The sequence below is a fragment of the Rhamphochromis longiceps genome, linkage group LG7, assembly GCF_057381845.1.
Source record: "Rhamphochromis longiceps isolate RC_006_pf linkage group LG7, R_longiceps_female_GT1.1, whole genome shotgun sequence".
NCBI classification, from domain to species: Eukaryota; Metazoa; Chordata; class Actinopteri; order Cichliformes; family Cichlidae; genus Rhamphochromis; species Rhamphochromis longiceps.
Genome location: NC_140563.1, coordinates 56,443,272 through 56,464,394, shown reverse-complemented (window position 1 = coordinate 56,464,394; position 21,123 = coordinate 56,443,272).

Sequence of the window (21,123 nt, the reverse complement as noted above, 5' to 3'; positions counted from 1 at the left end):
CACATCACATCACTATATAACTGGACTCTCACACACATCACATCACCACACACACCTGGTTTTTCTTCATGCACACTTCCTATAATTTATAATCTCTTTCTGCTATTTTCACATTTTTTTTACTGTAAATTTCTAAGTTAAATCTGTAAATTTTGTATAACCTGTAAATTGTAAATACTGTAAAACCACTGTCATTTAATGGTCGGGCATTGCACTGCACAGCTACAAGCATTTCACCTCATGTCATACTGTGTATGGTTGTGTGTGTGACAAATAAAATTTGAATTTGAATTTGAACACTCTAATTCTAGTTGCTTATTCCACATTGAATAACACATTCATTCATAAGAAATCCCTTCCCCCTGTCTCCTGTTCTTGTTTAATATAAGCCTGTACAGACCTGTACTTATGGCAACCCTGAGTCATATGATAATCCTTAGGCAATATATCTATCTCAGACTATCAGGCCTTGTCATGTGAAATTCAAACAGCAGTTTTGTCAGTTACAGAAAGGAAAGGAAAGGAAAGGAAAGGAAAGGAAAGGAAAGGAAAGGAAAGGAAGGGGAAGGGAAGGGAAGGAAAGAGGAGAGGAGAGGAGAAAAGAACCATGTCATGGGTGTTTTTTTTTGAGTTGGATGCATTTTCATGAAACCACGAGACTTCAAAACCACAAGACTCCTGTTGGGAGCACAATCCAACTATTTTCTTCCATTAGAGGAAAAAATCTGAGTGGCAGGAAGATTAAACTTTTAGACATATTTTCAACAGCTATTTCACTGCTGCAGTCATTACAGTAAAGTGAATTTGCTTATCAGTCTTTACTCAATAGAAATAAATTTCTGATATTGAATTATTTTATCGCAATCTTTTTAACAGAGCCATTTTAAAGCATTTATTTTCATATGTTCTGTTCGCACAATTAAATTTTTATCTGTAGTTTAACCTTGTGAGACAGAAAGAACTGAGTATTTTCATTGGAAAAAAATGTGTAAGAAAAGCAGTATTGGACTTTACAAGTGAAATCAGCTGTGGCTGAGCTTCTACAAGCCAATCCCTTCTTTTCATATTAAGTCTCTGAAAATCCAGGCAGTCGCTGGGCAACTCGGTGGTCTGGTCTGGGAAAGGGTTTGTAACATGTTGTTTTACTAGAGAGGATTTCAGCTGATGATTAAATGGGGCATACTAATTATTTCAGACTTGGAGAATCTGTGAGTCATTAAGAAGTGAGGAGTCAAGAACTAGAACCACGAGTCAGATAGGGCTGATCATGCAGTAATGTGATTAAATCACATCCTCTTTCGAGCTGAATATTCCTCGTGGGTCAGCAGCTCCAAGTGGGTAAAAAGGAAGGAAACAGCTGCTCCATCAGGTGCCACACACTTCTCTGGGGGCAGGAATATTTATTCTCAGCGAGGTGAAAGAAAGTATTAGATTTAAAAAGGCATGAGATTTTTAGCAGTTGGTTGTTTGGTAGCTCTGATTGTAGTTTTCTTCCTGTTACAACCAGTGGTTTAACTGTCACAAAGAAACTTTCTCATCCGTATACGGATGTGATTGTTGATCAGTTGCATTTCTTGCACAATAATTCGTTCAGAAGGCCGGACTATAGGCTTGGATCAGACTATGATCTGCCTTGCGTGCCCTCTGCTGGTGGTCTATGGTGTAGATAACAGATAAAATTCCCTCTCTTTATCTCTGTGTATGGGTGAGTGGATTTATCCCATACAGGTCCAACAGCTCGGACTATGTATAGTTGATATCTTGGAAAGGTTCTTCAGAGAAAATAAGAAAAAAGCATTAGTTTTTCACCAGTGAAAGCTTTCTTTTTCACATGACTGTTCATCATTCACTTTTTTCAGTTTTTTTCTGTCTAATATGAAATTACTCTTCTTATACTTGCTCTTCACATAGTTTCTCTTCATTGTTAGTATAATCGCCCAGCTCACTCTCACTGCCTGTGCACTCTGAACCTACACTTTTTTCAGAGTGTTGTTGTTGCTTGTTTAACCACAATAATGGTTAACTGCAACAGGTTTTGACATGTCTGAGTCATTATGTTTAAGGTATGACATTTGTACTGTAGTAAACTGTACTGTAGCTTTGGTGACTGTGACTGTGGCTCAGGAGGTTGAGCAGGCCATGTGCTAGTTGGAAAGTTGGTAGTTCAAACCTTGGCTGCTTCAGTCTGTATGCCAATGTTTACTTGGAGAAGATACTGAACCATGAGTTGCTCCAGACTGGTGAGATGAAAAGCAGTTAATTGTTGGGGAAAAAACAAACAAACTGGTGCATGAGATGTTGTATAAAGCATATGAAGGGAAGGTGGGGTAAGTTCAAGTCCATAAAGGGCTTCCATGGTTTTTCAGATTGCTACATGCAGAAAATTAAGTTTGAGCTTTTGCAGTTTTAGGGCTTTGCATACTTTTTTAAATTACATATGTTAGGTTGTTTAAAGCACAAAGCTCTTTAAGACCAGAACTTTTCATGTACTTAGAAAATCACTTTTAAATGTCAGGTGACATCAAAGACTTATGTAAAGATACTGAAATTCATTGTTTACTTCCTGGAAGTCAGTGAGAGTTTTACCAGAAGCTGTGTGAAATCTGAATGGTGTTATTTATCAAGTCTGAAGTCTGGAGCAGTTAGTGGCCACCCTCTGCTACAGTCTGTTTCTAGTTTATGTGTCTAGTCAGAGTTCTGCCCTAACATCTGCAAGAATGGCCTCACGGGAGAGCTGAAGATCTATATGAAAACGCTCCACACTAAGTTGGCCTCCTTTGGTCAATTGGTTGTGCTTATAAGTTTAGCTGTTGCTCTACTTTTGCTATTCTCTTATTTATTCCCTCTGGCTCACAGCATTGTGTGTCTGGTCAAAGTTAGTTGGAGGGTGGCTGTTAAATGCTGTCCCATCAAAAATATTTAAATTATGGTGGGTAAAATAATTGAAACACATGCCATTATGTAGTAAAGCAGTAAATATACTGTCACAAGTGAAATAATCATAATTACTATAATTTGATGTTTATATAGCACCATTCAAATCCAGCTGTGCATTGCTTAATAGCAGTAAAACACAACTGTTTATTAGTAATAATGTTGAAGGGGCCTGCAAATGAACTCTTTATGATTTTAACTGTAACTTTAACTGGAGTTGTAAAGGATTTTTTAAAAATACAAAATTAGTATATCAAGGGTTTAAAGCATTAAAATACAACCTCATTGTTGAGCTGTTTATGAGTAAGTGTGTAAATGGACTTTTTGAAGAAGTTTATACTGAACTAAAGAAGCCAATTTCAATTGGAGGAAAGCACCTGTCTTTGCTAGGTGAGACCAGTAGAAGGCAGTGTGGTAGTTTGGTTAAGTAGGGTATATGTTCAACATCTCCTTATCAGCTCTGCCTATTTCCCCTATACTAAGGAAATACAGCACTATTGCACATATTGCACTATAAATAAGCCTTTTTTGTTTAATCTATAAATTAGATATGAAATAAAAAAAGAATACAGCGTGCATTAGAGGAAAGCAATGACGAAAGTGATTTAGTGCAGTAAATTGCTTGATCCAGATGCTGTATTTTCATAATAATTAGTGGTCTGTGCCCTCGGGCTCATTGTTTGATAATCCAACCAAAAGCCCGAGGTGGCATGACACACACATTCAGTCTTTCACACCTGCAGTCACTCATTAACGTACTTTGTCAAACCACAGTTACTAAGCCCTTTCCATAATTGATTTACAGAATCAAGCTTGACTCCTGTGAGAGGATACACTGAGCCACTGAACTGTGTGAAACCTCGCAGTGGAGACACTCTTTCACAGGTGCTGTAATAAGCATGGCAGTATCCCAGCCGTCGCGCTATTTCACGTGAGAAGCATGATTACTCATGTGAGATGGAGATGCCTATTTGCCTCCTGTTATTTACCACTTGCTGCCTACTGTTTTGCTGCTGACTAATTTACTAAGTTTAACTAAGTGTTGTTAAAGCTAAGAGAGTTTAAAGAAATGAATTAGCTACAAAAGAAGGAAAAAAATTCAAGCCAAGAATTTGATTGAATGTTTTTATATTAATGAAAGGAACAAAAGTTTGCAAAAATATTTTGATCAGTTATGACAGATGACATGTTTAAATCAAGGCCATCTTTTACTTGGTTTGTTTTAACCTACATGGGGACAGAGTTGGCATCTCTTCTTTAAATACGGAAAAGAGGCAAAGAAAGAGTGAGTTTGGATTGATTTTTTTGCTTGTGGAAGAAATAAAGCAACAAAAGATCAGAGGTTGTTCCTCAAAATCTTATTTTAGGCCCCACATACCATTTTAGTCCTGAACTGAACAGTCACATAGACCACATAAATGTAATGCTAACATTTATAAATATAAAGCATTTTACTCAAACCAGTAAGAAAAACAGTATCAAGATACAATGAAACATGTGGTTACAGACCATCTATAATGCTGAAAGTGACATAGTTCAGTTTGTTGGGTTTTTCTCTGTATGTATTATTGTAGGGTCTACCTTAAAATATAAAGCGCCTTGAGGTGACTGTTGTGATTTGGTACTGTATAAATAAATAAAATTGAACTGAATTGATGTCAAGGGAGTACTTGCGTCTCCCATAGAAGAATAATACATATATTGATCATTTTCTTGAATAAATGACAAAACATCTATGTACCGGTAACATTCCTTTTGGGGTTGTTAATGTCAATTGTGTGACTTTTATCAAAGATAAATGATAGGTTTGTAGCTTGAACCTATTCGCTGGAACATTAAGGACAATTTGCTACGCAGCAAAAAGCAAGAGACAAGGCACCAAAGTTCTCTGGTTTACTCATGCATGAGGGAGACCTGCCTGGAGCTAAGTGTCGTCCCACCACTTGACCTCTGTCAGACTCTCAGCCAGGTTCCCCATAGCACTCCTTTTATTGTGGTTACATGAATATGCATAGGGTCATTAACATATAGCATCTTGCATACGTATACATGTGAACAAAGAATACTCTGTGTGTGTGTGTGTGTGTGTGTGTGTGTGTGTGTGTGGTACTGCTGATCAAAGGGTCATATAACATGAAAGCACAAAAGCAAACATCCTTGGTCAGGAAGAAGGTAGCCTCCCCCTCACCCTAGATGGTTCACCCTAGATAACATGGTGAAGAAGTCCAGCAGTTCATCTAAACAAAAAGCACTTAGACTAGAACAGACGTAGCTACGTTAATCCTACCATAAAACAATAAAACAAGGTACGACCTCTCTCATGCTCCTAGGATGTAGGTGTGCATTCCAGTGTGGAATACACACCAAGCCTTTGTAGCCTGCTAAAGATCACACATCCTATCACTACACAATTGATTATACACCTCTAAGCATATATGGTTAAATGTTTCCTAATACAAATGACAATAATAAAATCTAAACCCAACAATAATCAAATGTTGTCCAAAAGAAAAACATTTTCATTTGATAAACTTGTTTAATCAAATTTCATTGGTTATTTGATTTGATATGACTTAACATAAAGAGAAATATTTTTAGGTATCAATCTGCATGTTGTCTATTAAGGATGCAGCATGTCTGAGTAAAGCACTGAATACCGAGAACGAGGAACATAAACAGAGTACATTTTTTACACTATGCCAGCACATGTGGGTGTGTCCCCTCCTCATGCCATTCCTATTTTAAGGACAACAGAGCAGAACGGTAGCAAGCAGTGGCCTGAAATATAGCTCATTTGTCAGTGACACAGGAATGCTTTGACCTTCCCAAGGCAGGCAGGCTTTGCCAACTCAGCAGTTTCTCTTTCTAGTCGAATTATAATTGTCATCCGCATGAGTGAAAATGGCTCCCCACTTACACGGCAGAGAAATACTGCGCACATCAAACAGACAAGCCCATAAGAGTGCCAAACTGGGGGAGTGCAGGAGGTCTGGAAAAACAGGCCATAGTTTCTGTCGGTGCTGCAGAGAAACAAAAATAACGATCATTGATGAAAACTTCAATATCCAACACATAATAGTAAGTGGACGGGTTCCTATATTGCGCTTTCTTTCAAGTATTCACACTCTGATGGATGCACGGAGAACAACGTTGGGTTAGTGTTTTGCCCACTGACATCTGTCATGCAGCCTGGATCAACCCATCAATCTTCCAATTAGTAGGTGATCTGTTCTACCTCCTGAGCTACAGCCACCCTTAATAAAGACTAGGATCACCATTTATCTTCAAGTCTTAACTGTTCTAAACTGTGGATAGCAAAAGATGCAGATTGATCACTCAAGAAGAGTGATCATATCCTTTGGAGATGATAAGTAAAATTTTATTTATATTAAATGTCTGGCCTTTCAGAACATCCTTCATTTTTTATGACAGTGAGAATGGAGAATTCTCACTGAAAACTTTCTGACCAGGCAGTCTAATCACTAAAATGGTCTGTACTAAATTTGTACAGAAAAAAACGTTATAGCCTAACCATTTGTAAACGATACACTTCATACTTAAGCATAACAGACTTGCAATGGCTTAAAATTGTCAGTTAATATTTATTTCAAAGCCAAGGTATCCTTTCTCAAATTACCAGCAGCACCATTATTATCAGGCAAAACACATGATACTCACAATAAAAGGGATGTAACTTTGACAGCTGTCTGATTTGAACTATTTTAAATATTTTTTTAATTGTACCCAATTAAAAGAATCTTCAGCTCACGGAGAGTTGTATACAGACATATATGCTATACATTTTTCACAATCCATATATGTCAGCTTTATCCAGTGTCAGATGGCATGCTTGAGATGGAGTGCTGCAGAGGTTTAACAGTTATAGCAGTTATAAAAGCAAAGAAATTTTCTGACAACTGGTATGTAGACAATCTTTATAGCTTCAAAAAAAAACAAACAAACAAACAAAAAAACCCTGAACAAAACAAAACAAACAAACAAACCCCCCACAGAGACTATGGGGTCTACAGTAGAGCATCATATTCTATAAAATTGTGTGTAGGCTTAATTAAAAAGGGGGATGAAAAAAGGTTTTGTATTAGGAAAACAGCTGGTTAAACTTATATTTGGTCAACCAAATTATTTCTGTAGATCTACTGGTATTACAAAAAGACAGAAAGAAATTATCCAGTGAGCAGTGAGTGAGCTGGGAGACAGTGCCTTGTTGAGGCCAGAGGTCAGAGGAGAATGTACTAATAGGAAAGCAACGGTAACTCAAATAATAATAAATCCGAGCAATAGTAATAAGTGTGCCTTTTGGCATAGGCACACTTAATGACCATTTATTACAACCAAGGTATGCAGAAGAGCATATCTGAAGAAAACACTTTTCACTTTGAAGCAGATGGGCTACAGCAGATGAAGAACACATCAGTGCCACTCCTCGTAACTAACAAAAGGAGCCTGGCTCAAATGGGCTCACCAAAATTGGAGAATTAAAAAAAAAAAGTTGCCTGATTTGATGGATCTTGGTTCCTGCTGCGACAGCCCCTTAGTACCAAATGAGCATAAACACCACAGCCAATCTGATCCTTACTTGCTTGCTGGACTTTATTTGCTAATGCTAGCTATGTTTCCATACAGAGTACCGATCATAACAATTTGCATGTCCAAACAACCACAAAAAACTGCTGGCCCCTCAGTTTTACTATCTCCAGCCTTTGTAAATGGGCCTTGTACATGCCTATTGAAATGACAGACAGTACAGATTTCAATGGCTCTGAGTCAAGCAGAGTCAAACCCACTTAGAGACAATAGCCAGCTGTAGCCACAAGATGACTTTAATGCCTATTTATTAAATAGCAAATGTTTCAAAACAAACCACATTTAAATAAAAGAAAGGCATTCATTTTTAATCCAGGATTGACCGTGCCTGTAAATAATTAGTTTATTGGCTTACATGTTAAACAGTAAAAAGCAGATGAATCTTTAAATAATTCAAAAAGGTAAAGCATGAGTGAGCTTGAAATTATTTATGAGTCTGGTTTAATGCACCACAGCAGGAGTACCTCTTACATAAGATGGATTGCTGTTGCAAACATGAGCTAGGTGTCCTTCTCTCATTTTGTATTCAAATAGAAGGCTAGGTCTTAGAAAAACAGTGTTTGTAGCACTTGTTGTCGCAGTGACAGAGGATGGGAGTATTATTAGTATTAATATATATTAATACATATATGAAGTGTTAATATAATAATATTCATATTATGACTGAGCTGTTGATTTTACAGATCTGTGCTGACTAACTGACAAAAAGAAAGTTGCCTGAAAATTCCACCCCACCCATATTCAGTCTGAATATCTGCTAAATCGTTTACATGAGTCTATACTGAAGATGCTTCTTAACCTTCAAAAGGCTGTTGATAGCTTATGAGAAAGAGGCATCTGAGGTGGAGCTGCTGAATATGAAGTCTGCCTTTAGAGATCTTTAGTTCAGTCAGAAAAAGGGGAAAAAAGAAGAGCAATAAAGAACCATATTATCTCAACACTGCAATTTTATATGGAGTATCTGAGTATTATTTAATAGTTTCTTACTCTGTGCTGTGTTTACCAAGTAGTCTAAAAATACTGTGATCTGCAGGCTGTTATTCAGTGCAGAAGAGAGATAGTTTCAGGTTTAAATAACATAAAAGACTGAGGCAAATAGCCCAAAGGGAACCAGTCGACAGCTTCACAACACTGTGCAAGATTGTTAACAGCATAGACATGAATCTGTAAATACAGTTATTGTTTGCACCATAGATGAAGAGTAATAGTAACAATCATACAGTGAGTATCCAAGGAATGTTTGAACCCAGCCTGGTAAAAACGCTTCATCTCCTCCATTTTAAAACACTTAAATTGGGTGACAAATCAAAGGAAAATCAGATTCCCAGACCCTAGTAGTTCTTCATTCAGTTTTTAGATTTAGTGACTGTGAACGCCTTGGCACATAGTGATGTGCAAAAAAATGTTTTTCTCAGGGTTATGTTCATCCAGTGATTCAATAGCTAATAGGACCATCTTAAGTAACTTCAAGCAATAATTTTAGAACTTTATCCATCTCTCACATTTTTGTGGAAGAATTTAGAATACTTTAGCATACAGAGGACTTTGTTGTTCATTCTGACTGCAAGATGTCCGGTGTGTAAAACAAGCTCAAATCACCACCCAAAGCGGTTGTGGTCTCATCTATCTCATACATTGGTCTCATATATCCAAAAGACATTATTCCTGAAGTCTTATGATTTGATCACATGCAACTTTGCACATGTAAAACCTTTTTCACAAGATTGTATGATTCACAACATTTTTGTGCTCATCAAATAATTCAAAGAAGTCCTGCTGAAGGAGGTATTGTCATCCTGGAGGAGATCACTCACATCACTATAGAAAGTTTTCATATATTAAAAGAGATGACTCAGGGGGAAAAAAAGATGTTAAAATGCTCTGTCAAGCTCATTTGGATGCTGATAAAGTTGCTGGAATGCTAATAGAACCAGCAATTTCAAATAGTGCTCACTTTGTAGTTATATAGAGCAAGACACTGACTTCTAACCAACACTACTCATCCACACACCTGTTTCATACGGTCTCCATTACATATAGCTCCCTCCCACGTCACTCTTAGTTCATCCAAACCAGCTATTTTCCCCACTTATTTTCTGATTACTTACTAGCAGCCTATGCCAGTAGTTGCAGGGTGATAGTAGACTCTGCAATAACTGGAACTGGTACATGCTGGACAGGTCAACAGTCTATAGTCACAGAGCTAAAAAAAAAAAAAAGAGATGTCCAATTTAAAATGACCAGTTAACCTAACAGGCAAAGGTTTGGACACAGACACAGAGAGAACATGCAAGCTCCACACAAAAAGGCCTCTGCCTTCTTGCTGCTTCTGTAGCATAGATTTTTTTCTATTACCCTCTCTAAACAGTTGGCAGTCGAAGCATTAGTCATGAAATATTGTGGGCAGCATTTGTTTGCTATTTAAATAGACTCTCTCTTCAAAAATCGGACTTGAATCCAGGACTAAATGGATAAAATGTTGATTTCTTTTGTGTGAGGTCAGATATGAAATGGTTAGGTGGATAATGATTTGGAGCACTGCTGAAATTGTATGGCTGGTAACTTAAACTTTTTAGACTTTCCTACATTTAAAAGACCTCTTGGTTGTAATCCCCCCCCCCCCCCCCCCCCACCACACACACACACCATCCAATCACCTGATAGTGTGCTCATTTGTGTGATTATGAAGCTAAAGGCGTGGATGATTATACTGGGACAGTAATGGCTGCAGTGGGTTCTGGAGAACATTATCTACACACTAAATACAGCAAGAGGAGTCCTAATGGTATTCCCCAACCCAGATGGAAACTAATAGGGCTACATTCTTAGCTTTTACAACTAATAGCAGTTTGTTAAGGGAGTCTATGTGTTCATGCATTTAACCTTTCAGCTGAAGAAAGTGCTGAAGTAAAGATATACAGTCACAGCCAGATTCAACACCCGAGGACTTCCCAGCTGTGAGTCATACAATGGTTTATTGATGTGTGAGGCATGCAGGAGTGGGAGGGAAAGCCGTCTTGCAGGAATCTCCAGAGTCCCTTCACAGTTCACCGGCCTCATTCTTTTTTTTTTTTTTTTAATAAAGAGGGATCCTCAGCATAGTGCAGCTCTACTTGGAAAGATGATGACATGCAACAAAACCCCCTTGCAACATTTGTCTCATTTATCTTTCTCCCATCTACTTCATGTTTTTGCACAAGCGCTCTCCAACCATATGTCCCAGTTTTTTTTTCTTTTTTTGCAAACCTCCCACAGCAATATTTGTGCATCTCTTTGAAAGGTTGACATTGTTACTAAATGAGTCAACAGTCAACATTTCCATGTATACTGCTCTTTGTGACATAAAACAATTCAAAATACCTGTCATTTTAACCAGAGTCGTTTTCAAAATAATACATCCAATTTATTCTTTGTGTATTTTTTCTGTCAACTGTAAAATGGCTAAATAGAAGATTGGAAACTGGTTCTTGGAAACTGCAAAGAGAAATGAGAGAAAACTGGTATGGGAGGATGTTGCCTCAGCTGCGGAAGGCCACTGGAAATACAGACTCCTTGGGTTATTGTGAACTGACTACTAGACCATGTAGAAATTTCACTTCTGGTCTGAATAGCCCAGCTGCTACTTGTGCACATAGATCACGTATCTATTCCATTTCTAGCATGAATACACCCTTCAGCTTTTGAGGACACCCATGACTCATTGCCTTTGTGAGAACTTTCTAACTTTACCCAGTGACCCTGGCCACATGGACATCCATCTCATATTTATGAGATCGTATGTGATTATTCTTAGCAAAGCAGTGCATGACTGGACCAAGTTTGGAATATAATGTAAAATAACCTAAACTGTTATTTCCCTGGAAAAGAAAAGGTATAATAAAGATATTTTCTTCATGTTATTTTTATTGCACATCATGGCATTGAAAATTTGAATGCAGACGGTGATATTTTAGCCTAGTAACTTCGTTACAACTTCCTGTCTTATCCATAGACTGTTTTATTTTTGTGACATAGATAGCTAATATTGGCTTAAACGTGCCAGCTTTCTATAGCTGGTGTGAATCCTGCCTGTGTTTATGTCTATCTGAAACTGATTGCTTCATATAAAGCCTATTAACATGGATTTTGATTATACTTCACTATATTTTAGATGCAAAATTTTTACTTTGTACTCTGTGCCACTAAGTTTAAGATACTTAATATTTTGTAGAGCTTAAATATATAAATACACAAATAATTATGCTGTATTATAGTAACATAACGAAAAAGGTTCAGAATAAAACCTAAATGTGGTATGTTGTTTAAAGATCCATTGTGGATTAATTTTGTCACACTTTTTTAAAGTTAGCTTTTTATTTTTAATCTAATTTATTGCCTTTTAAAAGTCTATTGAGCATAAAAAGTCAGCTTTAATGTGATGCTGCTTGTGCTGTGCGTCCACAACACAAGACTAGTCTACTTTGTAATCCATTTTTAAATGCAGAGAACATTTCAGTTTTTGTTTTTAGTTTTGTATCAACCACTTTTTCTGTGTTTTATAAAGTTATATTAACCTCCACATCCACTATTATTAAATCAAAAACAATAAAATGTTTGTCCTTATTCTTTTCTTTAAATTTAACAATCTAATTAGTTCCCAGAACTCGAAAAAATTGAGGAAACTCGTTGCCTCAAAAAAATTGAGTAAAGCTTAGCTAAAAATGACTAAATTAGGACAACTTATTTATTTTGAGTACTCTGTACAAGCTCATTTGTTCCCAGAACTCAAGAAAATTGGATCAAGTTTACGTAAGATGACCAAGTTAGGGCAACTTACTCATTTTGAGTACACTGTACAGCCTTGTTAGTTCCCAGAACTCAAAAAAATTAAGGAAACTCGTTGCCTCAAAAAAAACCAAGTAAAGCTTACTTAAGATGACTGTTAGGACAACTTATACAGTGCAAGTCTGCAGTATTAAGAATAACTTGATATTTCTGACTGTACAATACTAATTGTTTACTTACTGACAAACATTTCAAGTTCAACTAAATGAAAAAACTATTTGTGGTAACCTGAATATGATTAAAAACAATTAACAACACTTTTTGTAAGGATGTTAAAATGAGCCCAACTTTTATTTTCAAACAGAACAAAGTATAACAGCCAACATACTGGACACTGTTCTGCTGAACAACAAACAGTTATATTGCCATCACTGTTATCTTACAATGAAACAAAGTCTCAGATGTAATTATTCTGAAAATAAGTTTAGGCCTACCACAAGTTTGTTTTGTACTTACTTATATAATCAAAATAAAATATTTATTGTTCACAAGTGCAGTCTCTGATTTAAACAACACATTTGCTTTGTATTCCAACACATGAGCTGGAATGTTGTAATATTTTATGGATGGCTTGTTTCGAATCCAGGCATTACTGCCTGAATGACTATCATGGATCGAGGTGATCCAAATGTAGGTGCAGAAGAAAGTCTTTAACTTCCCTTAAGTACAGTGGCAGTGGATGTGGGTTGGAGATGCAATGAGCTTGAACCTGCAGGCGACCATCTTCACTCTAAGAAATAAAATGTTGCATTTACTCCACCCAGTTATGTCAACCGGTTCCACATAACTGGGTTAGTGAAATATAAAATGTATGATACACTTAATTTGAACAACAAATTTTAAGTACATCTGTCAAGCTTTGGCTAATTAAATGCAAATCACAAGAATGGTGTTGTATTAACTAAATATCATAATGTTGATCTAACTAACATGTTGACTTAAATTGACAACACTAAATAAAATCTACTCAACCAAAACAAGCCCTACTTACTCTATAAAATAAGATGTTGCATTTACTCCACCCAGTTATGTCAACCGGTTCCACACAACTGGGTTAGTGAAATCTAAAATGTATGACACATTTAATTTGAACAACAAATTTTAAGTACATCTGATAAATTGACTAACCCTAAACGAGCTCTACTGAAACTATAGGATTAAATTACTTACTCTATTTAAAGTAAATTGAGTCGGGTGCCCCCGGCCTCTCGGCCTGGGGCTCGGTCACTCAGGCGTGGCTGGCTGCCGGCGGAGCTCACGGGCGTGTCACTGCAACCCCCCCTGGCTTCTGCTCCGCAGCTGCTGAGTGAGCCCTCATCTGGGACTCTCCTCAGCTCTTTCTGGGACAGTGGTCTGTTGGTCTTCCTTGGTCTCTTGTGTTCTGGGGGCCTCTGGATGTCTGGAGTTTTGATCTCCTCCATACCTGCTTCATGCCCTGGAGGACGGGGCTGTGGCCCCCCCCACACCCTCTAGCAGATTATTACAAGAAGGAACCTTTTAAAAAACAAAAAACAAGCGCGTCCATGCTTACAGGTGTACACACGGGTGATCACACCCACAAACTACACCCTTTTTGGCTCCTACCTCAAAGCACACTGTGTTCTGTTGATCTTATGTGCTGCACAATGATGTTTAATATTTGGTATTTGCTGTCATATTCCCATATATCATTGTGATGTTGTTTGTTCTGTTGCTCTTGTTCTCTTCTGCATGTTTTCTTTTTTCTTTCTCAGCAGGTGACCCAGGTGATTGATATATGCATTTTTTTCTTCTCTGCCCGTTCTGTTGGTTTTTGTCTTTTGCCCTTCTCCCCGTCCCTCTTCTCAGCTGTTTCTCTTTCCCTCTTTCTTTCTCCCCTTCTTTCCCCCAGTCAAGTCTGTCCCGTATTCAGTAAGTGAAAATAAAAGAAACAATAAAAGGTGAATCAAATGGACCATTACGGCAAGGCTGGGATGGTCAATTTGGTTAAGTAAATCCGTTGGGCATCTTTCTTTGCCTTTAGACAACAATTCTGACGGCAAAAGAGCCAAACGGGACAGGCAAAGAATAAATAAATAAATAAAAAAAAATAAAAAATAAAAAAAATAAAAAAAATATGAAGCTTTTGCAAAACTCTATCTAGTCCTGTGAAAGACCAAGTACACCCATACTGATTCTGTAGGAATTAGGATGGTAAGTAGCAGCCAGGTGCGGATCATCTGATTTTCTTCATTAATTAGCCGTCAATAAATGTCAGCGCCTCAATAAAAGCAGCACAATTCAGGTGTGTGTTAACACAATGCCACAGTCTTTCCAGGAATGGATGTCCCAGCAAACTGACCCCAATGGTAGACCATGCAATGCTGAGAGAGACTGCAAAGAACCCAAGAGCGATATCTCAGACTCTGTCAGTCTGTTACATATTAAATGTCATGACAATGCAAATGGAAAAAGACTAAACAAGTATGGCTTGTTTCATGTATGGCTTGTTTCCCAGGAGGAAACAGCCCAGGTTTGCAAAGAATTTGAATTCTAAAGGTTTGAATCAGAATAAACCACAGCACTTCAGTTTTGACTCAGGAGACAGACAACCTCTCTACTTTAAGTAGGGCTGTCAATGTTAACATGTTAGATTTATGCAATAAAAATTTGTTTTAACGCATTTAACTCAATCTGGAGTGCAGAATGGACAAACTTTGGACAAACTGCCCGAAATGCATTGACAGAGACATTTCAGGGATTTTGAGATGGGTTAATTGCGTTAAACAGACCTCAACTCATTATATATGTTGCAGTGAAACCATAAGAGAGGTGTGCATTAAAGAAAATGTCCACAAACCTCAATGAACTGAAGGAATCTTTTAAAAAAGAGCAAACAACCATATGAGAGTCACACAGAAAACCATTACTTAAAGTTATTGCTGCGCAAGAAGAAACAAGAAAAAAAATAAAATAAAAATAAATAAATAAAGTAAATTGAATAAATCAAACACAATTTTATTCAGTTAACCCAACTTTAATAACACTTGGTGTAAAATGTGCTGAAGCAAACTTTGAGCTGTTCAAAATTCTAGATCAATGCCTTTTTCCTAAACAAAAATATCTTCACATATATGCAAGTGCATATTAAGTACAGGAAGACATAATGCAGAATGTTAAAATCAAGTTATTAAAACTGGAAAGTGTTGTGATTCCAACATTTGTCATGGTCCGGGTGAGCACGGGGTTTTTCCACTCCGCTGGGTTCTACCTTCAGGCAGAGACTCCAATCAGCTTCCACACCTGGTTCCAATCAAGTCACCTGCATATAAGACCAGCATTCACAACAGACCTCTGCCAGATCTTCTGCTAACCCATGTCAGTGCTAGGCTGCGAACCCCTTGTGAGAACCCTCAACTACTGCTTTTCCCTCACCGTGTTTTTCTTTGTCATAGGACCCACCTGGCAGTCACGTTTCCCGAACTACTCTCATTTCCGCCTGGACGCTGGTTCTGTCATCTGGTTTCTTCCTCTCCACCATCGGACTACACCTGCCTGCCTCCCTGCCAAGTCCCTCACTCCACGCATATTCTGGATCCTCTCTGGACACTCCTCACCCGGAACCCCCTGGACACCCCTTCCTCGCATGACACTTTAAACCTGCAACGCGTAAGCCCTAACCTCCATAGCCTAACCCTGCAGCTGTGATTCACTGGACTGCCACTGACTACTTGTCTCTTCTCATTATAGTGACTGCGTACCTCCATCCAAGCCGCTGCCCCTTTTTTCCATCCGTGAAATCCAGCACCTAGCCATAGCACTCAGTTTCATGTTCACAGTTTGGCCTCACAGTTCACAGTTCATAGCATTTCATAATTCATAGCATTCATAGTCTCCTGTTGTGTAATTTCACTAGACACTTGTAAATAAAGCACTGTGTTCACGCCCGTTTTGCCTCCCTCTGTGTCTGCATTTGAGTCCACACCCACAGCCGGGCCTTCTCGGCCGTAACGGTAAGATCTGGCCACAATATGGACTCAGCAGACGCAGAGTGGACAGCCATTCAGAAACAAGGTGCAATCCTAGATCACCACGAGCAATCCATTCAATATCTCCTGGCTTCACAGAAAGACCTTGGTGAGGGACAGGCTAAGATCTTTGCTGCCCTAGAGACTCTACAAGCTAACCTCGCTTCCGTGCCGCGTCCTGCCCCCGAACCCGCGCCCCCCGCACAAGACACACAGCCATCCACTTCGTCCCCTGCCTCGGCTTACGCGCTCCAAAGTGGGCCGATTTTTCGCGACGCATCATCCCCGGAGCCCGAACCTTTTTCTGGGGATCCGGGGAGCTGCACGGGGTTCCTACTTCAGTGCGATCTGGTATTTGGCCGCTCACCGCGCACCTTCATTGACAACGCCGCTCGGATTTCCTATTTCATAGGGAAATTACGGGACCGTGCTCTAAAATGGGCAGAAGCATACCTGTCAAGCCATCCCCTGCGAACTTGCTCTTATGATGACTTCCTGGGTGAGTTTAAAAAGACATTCACTCATCCTGTCTCTGAGGGCAGTTCGGCCCGTAAGTTGTTAAAGCTGCGCCAGGGTCGCCGTAGTGTTGCTGATTACCTCATAGATTTTCGAACGGCCGCCGCGGAGACGGGGTGGCCAGATCACGCGTTGCAGGGAATCTTTCTACAGTCCCTGAATGATAACATGAAAGATCAGCTTGCTTCACGGGATGAGCCCGCTACGTTTGAGGAGTTAGTCTCCCTTTCTCTCCGTATTGACATCAGGCTGAGAGAGAGGGAGAATGAAAGGAACTACAAACCCCAACGTCCCCTCCTCCGCCCACTTCCGTGTTCGTTTACGCCAGCCCCACCCATAATGCAGTCGCCTGTGTCGGCCGCCTCTCCCTCCGTCGTGGACGCGGCGCCGGAACCGATGCAGATCGGCCGCGCTCAGCTGCCGCCGGAGGAGAGAGAGCGTCGCTTTCGTGCACGCGCGTGTTTTTATTGCGGGTCGACAGAACATTTAATCGCAGCATGTCCCAAGAGGGGAAAAGGGCCAGCCCGCCAGTAGATTCGGGGATACGGGTGGGCGGTTCTCATAGTGATGATAAACCCCGTTTGCTTCTCACAGTCAGTTTAGTTATCAACCGTGCCACGCACACCTTTCAGGCCCTGGTCGACTCCGGTTCAGAGCAAAACCTAATCAGTTTTGACCACGCCACACGGTTAGGATTGCACCTTGTGCCTTTAGATCCGCCCATTTCTGCGAAAGCACTTAATAACCAGGTCTTTGCACAAATAACTCACCACACTGAGCCAGTGACTGTAATCACTTCAGGAAATCATAGGGAGGAGCTCACTTTCTTCGCCCTCTCATCGCCTGACACTCCCCTCACATTCGGCTACCCTTGGTTAAAGCTACACAATCCACACTTGGATTGGTCTGGACGGAAGATAATAAGCTGGAGTGTATTCTGCCATGCTAATTGTTTGAGGTCGGCGTGTCCCCCGGGCCCCGAGGAGCCCTATGCGTTGGAAGAAACAACCCCCGATCTCACTGGTGTGCCCATGGAATATCACGATTTCAAAGAGATTTTTAGTAAGAGTAAGGCGCAAGCTTTGCCGCCTCACAGACAATATGACTGTGCCATAGACCTTCTCCCCGGTGCTCCTTTGCCCTCCAGTCGATTATACAACATATCTAAACCAGAACGTGTTGCTATGGAGAAGTACATCAGAGAGTCACTTGCTGCTGGAATAATTCGACCGTCGTCTTCACCTGTTGCTGCCGGATTCTTCTTTGTGGGTAAGAAGGACGGGTCGCTACGACCATGTATTGATTTCCGTGGTCTCAACGACATAACTATAAAGAATAAATACCCATTGCCACTCATCAGTTCTGTGTCAGAGTCCCTGCAAGGCGCCACTATCTTTACTAAGCTGGATCTTCGTAATGCTTATCATTTGGTTCGCATTAGGCAGGGAGATGAGTGGAAGACGGCCTTTAACACGCCACTGGGCCACTTCGAGTACATGCCCTTTGGACTAACGAACGCCCCAGCCGTATTTCAAGCTTTGGTAAATGATGTTCTCAGGGACTTTCTGAACAGATTTGTGTTCGTATATCTGGATGACATACTCGTATTTTCCAGATCGCTCCAGGAACATCACGCTCATGTCCATGCTGTCATCCAGCGCTTATTGGAGAACAAACTGTACATAAAGGCAGAAAAGTGTGAGTTTCATGCATCGTCAGTCTCTTTTCTTGGTTATATCCTGGCAGGGGGGCAACTGAAGACTGATCCAGCAAAGGTCAAGGCAGTCACAGAGTGGCCGGTGCCCACATCCCGTAAGCTTCTCCAGAGATTCCTGGGCTTTGCCAACTTCTACAGGCGATTCGTCAGGAACTACAGTCAGGTAGTTGCACCTCTAACACGCCTCACGTCTACAAAGCACCCATTCACGTGGCCTACCGAAGCCGACAGAGCTTTCAACAAGCTGAAACAACTGTTTACAACAGCTCCCGTGCTAATTCAGCCCGACACCAGCAAGCCCTTCATCGTTGAGGTGGACGCATCAGATGTTGGAGTGGGGGCAGTGTTGTCTCAACATACTGGTCCATCAGCAAAGTTACAACCCTGCGCTTTCTTCTCGCGTCGCTTGTCTCCGGCAGAGAGAAACTACGATATTGGGGACCGTGAGCTGCTTGCTGTGAAACTAGCATTGGAGGAGTGGCGGCACCTGCTGGAGGGGGCTGAGCACCCATTCATAGTCTGGACAGACCATAAAAATTTAACATACCTACGGAATGCAAAGAGACTAAATACACGCCAAGCCCGTTGGTCACTGTTTTTTGCCCGTTTCAACTTTTCTATCTCATATCGCCCAGGTACCCGGAATGTTAAGCCAGATGCTCTCTCCCGCCAGTTCGAAGCTGCCTCAGAGCGGTCAGGGGTGCCCTCCATACTCCCTGCCAGCTGTCGTGTAGGGGCTGTCACATGGGAAGTAGACTCCGTCATTCAGCGGGCTCTGCAAACAGAACCTGATCCGGGCACCGGTCCAGCTAACAAGCGCTATGTTCCCACAGCAGCCCGCACCAAGGTTTTGGAATGGGTTCACACGGCCAAGTTCACAGGTCACCCGGGCCGAGGTAGGACAGCTATGCTACTGAAGAGACACTTTTGGTGGGAGACGTTGGATAGGGATGTACGTGAATACGTAGCTGCTTGCACGGTTTGTGCTCGTAATAAGTCCAGGAATCACCGTCCTTACGGACTGCTTCACCCACTAACCACCCCACACCGGCCATGGTCACATATTGCGTTGGATTTTGTAACAGGGCTTCCAAACTCTGCAGGAAAGACTACCATACTTACCATAGTTGACAGATTTTCCAAGGCAGCACATTTCATAGCTCTAGATAAACTGCCCACTGCTTCAGAAACAGCTAAACTGTTGGTTGAACATGTTTTCAGACTCCATGGGATCCCTATGGAAATAGTGTCTGACAGGGGTCCCCAGTTTGCTTCTCAGGCCTGGGGAGCCTTTTGTACGGCCCTGGGGGCCAAGCCCTGTTTGAGCTCAGGCTACCATCCACAGACCAATGGCCAAACTGAGCGCCTGAACCAAGAACTCGAGACCACTCTTCGCTGCGTCACTGCCCATAATCCAGCCTCTTGGTCCACATTCTTGCCGTGGGTTGAATATGCGCATAACACACTCACCGCCTCGGCCACAGGTCTTTCACCTTTTGAGGCGTCCTTAGGTTACCAGCCACCTCTGTTCCCCGAGCAAGAAGCTGAGCTTGCGGTGCCTTCTGTCCAGCATCATCTGCAGCGTTGCCGCCGGGCCTGGACGTGGACTCGTGAGGCGCTGTTGCGCGCTGTGTCTCGCCAATGCCATTACGCCAACCAGCGGCGCACGGCGGCTCCTACTTACTCTCCGGGGCAAAAAGTGTGGCTGGCGGCTAAGGATATCCCGCTCCAGGGAACCTCCCGCAAGCTGTCTCCGCGCTATATTGGGCCTTTCGTGATTGACAGGCTGATTGGCCCTGCGGCAGTCCGGCTCACATTGCCTGCATCGTTGCGGATCCATCCGGTGTTCCATGTTTCGCAGGTCAAGCCAGTGTTGTCTAGTCCTCTGTGCCCTCCTTCCGACCCCCCTCCTCCCGCCCGGCTCGTCGATGGTCATCCTGCCTTCTCGGTGCGGCGTATCCTGGACGTGCGTCGGTGGGGCAGGGGCCGGCAGTTTCTGGTGGACTGGGTGGGGTACGGGCCTGAGGAGCGTTCGTGGGTGTCTCGGTCTCTGATCTTGGACCCGGCGCTTGTTTCTGATTTTTTCAGGTCTCGTCGCGTGTCCGGGTCTGCTCGGTCGCCGGGGGGCGATCGTTGAGGAGGGGGTACTGTCATGGTCCGGGTGAGCACGGGGTTTTTCCACTCCGCTGGGTTCTACCTTCAGGCAGAGACTCCAATCAGCTTCCACACCTGGTTCCAATCAAGTCACCTGCATATAAGACCAGCATTCACAACAGACCTCTGCCAGATCTTCTGCTAACCCATGTCAGTGCTAGGCTGCGAACCCCTTGTGAGAACCCTCAACTACTGCTTTTCCCTCACCGTGTTTTTCTTTGTCATAGGACCCACCTGGCAGTCACGTTTCCCGAACTACTCTCATTTCCGCCTGGACGCTGGTTCTGTCATCTGGTTTCTTCCTCTCCACCATCGGACTACACCTGCCTGCCTCCCTGCCAAGTCCCTCACTCCACGCATATTCTGGATCCTCTCTGGACACTCCTC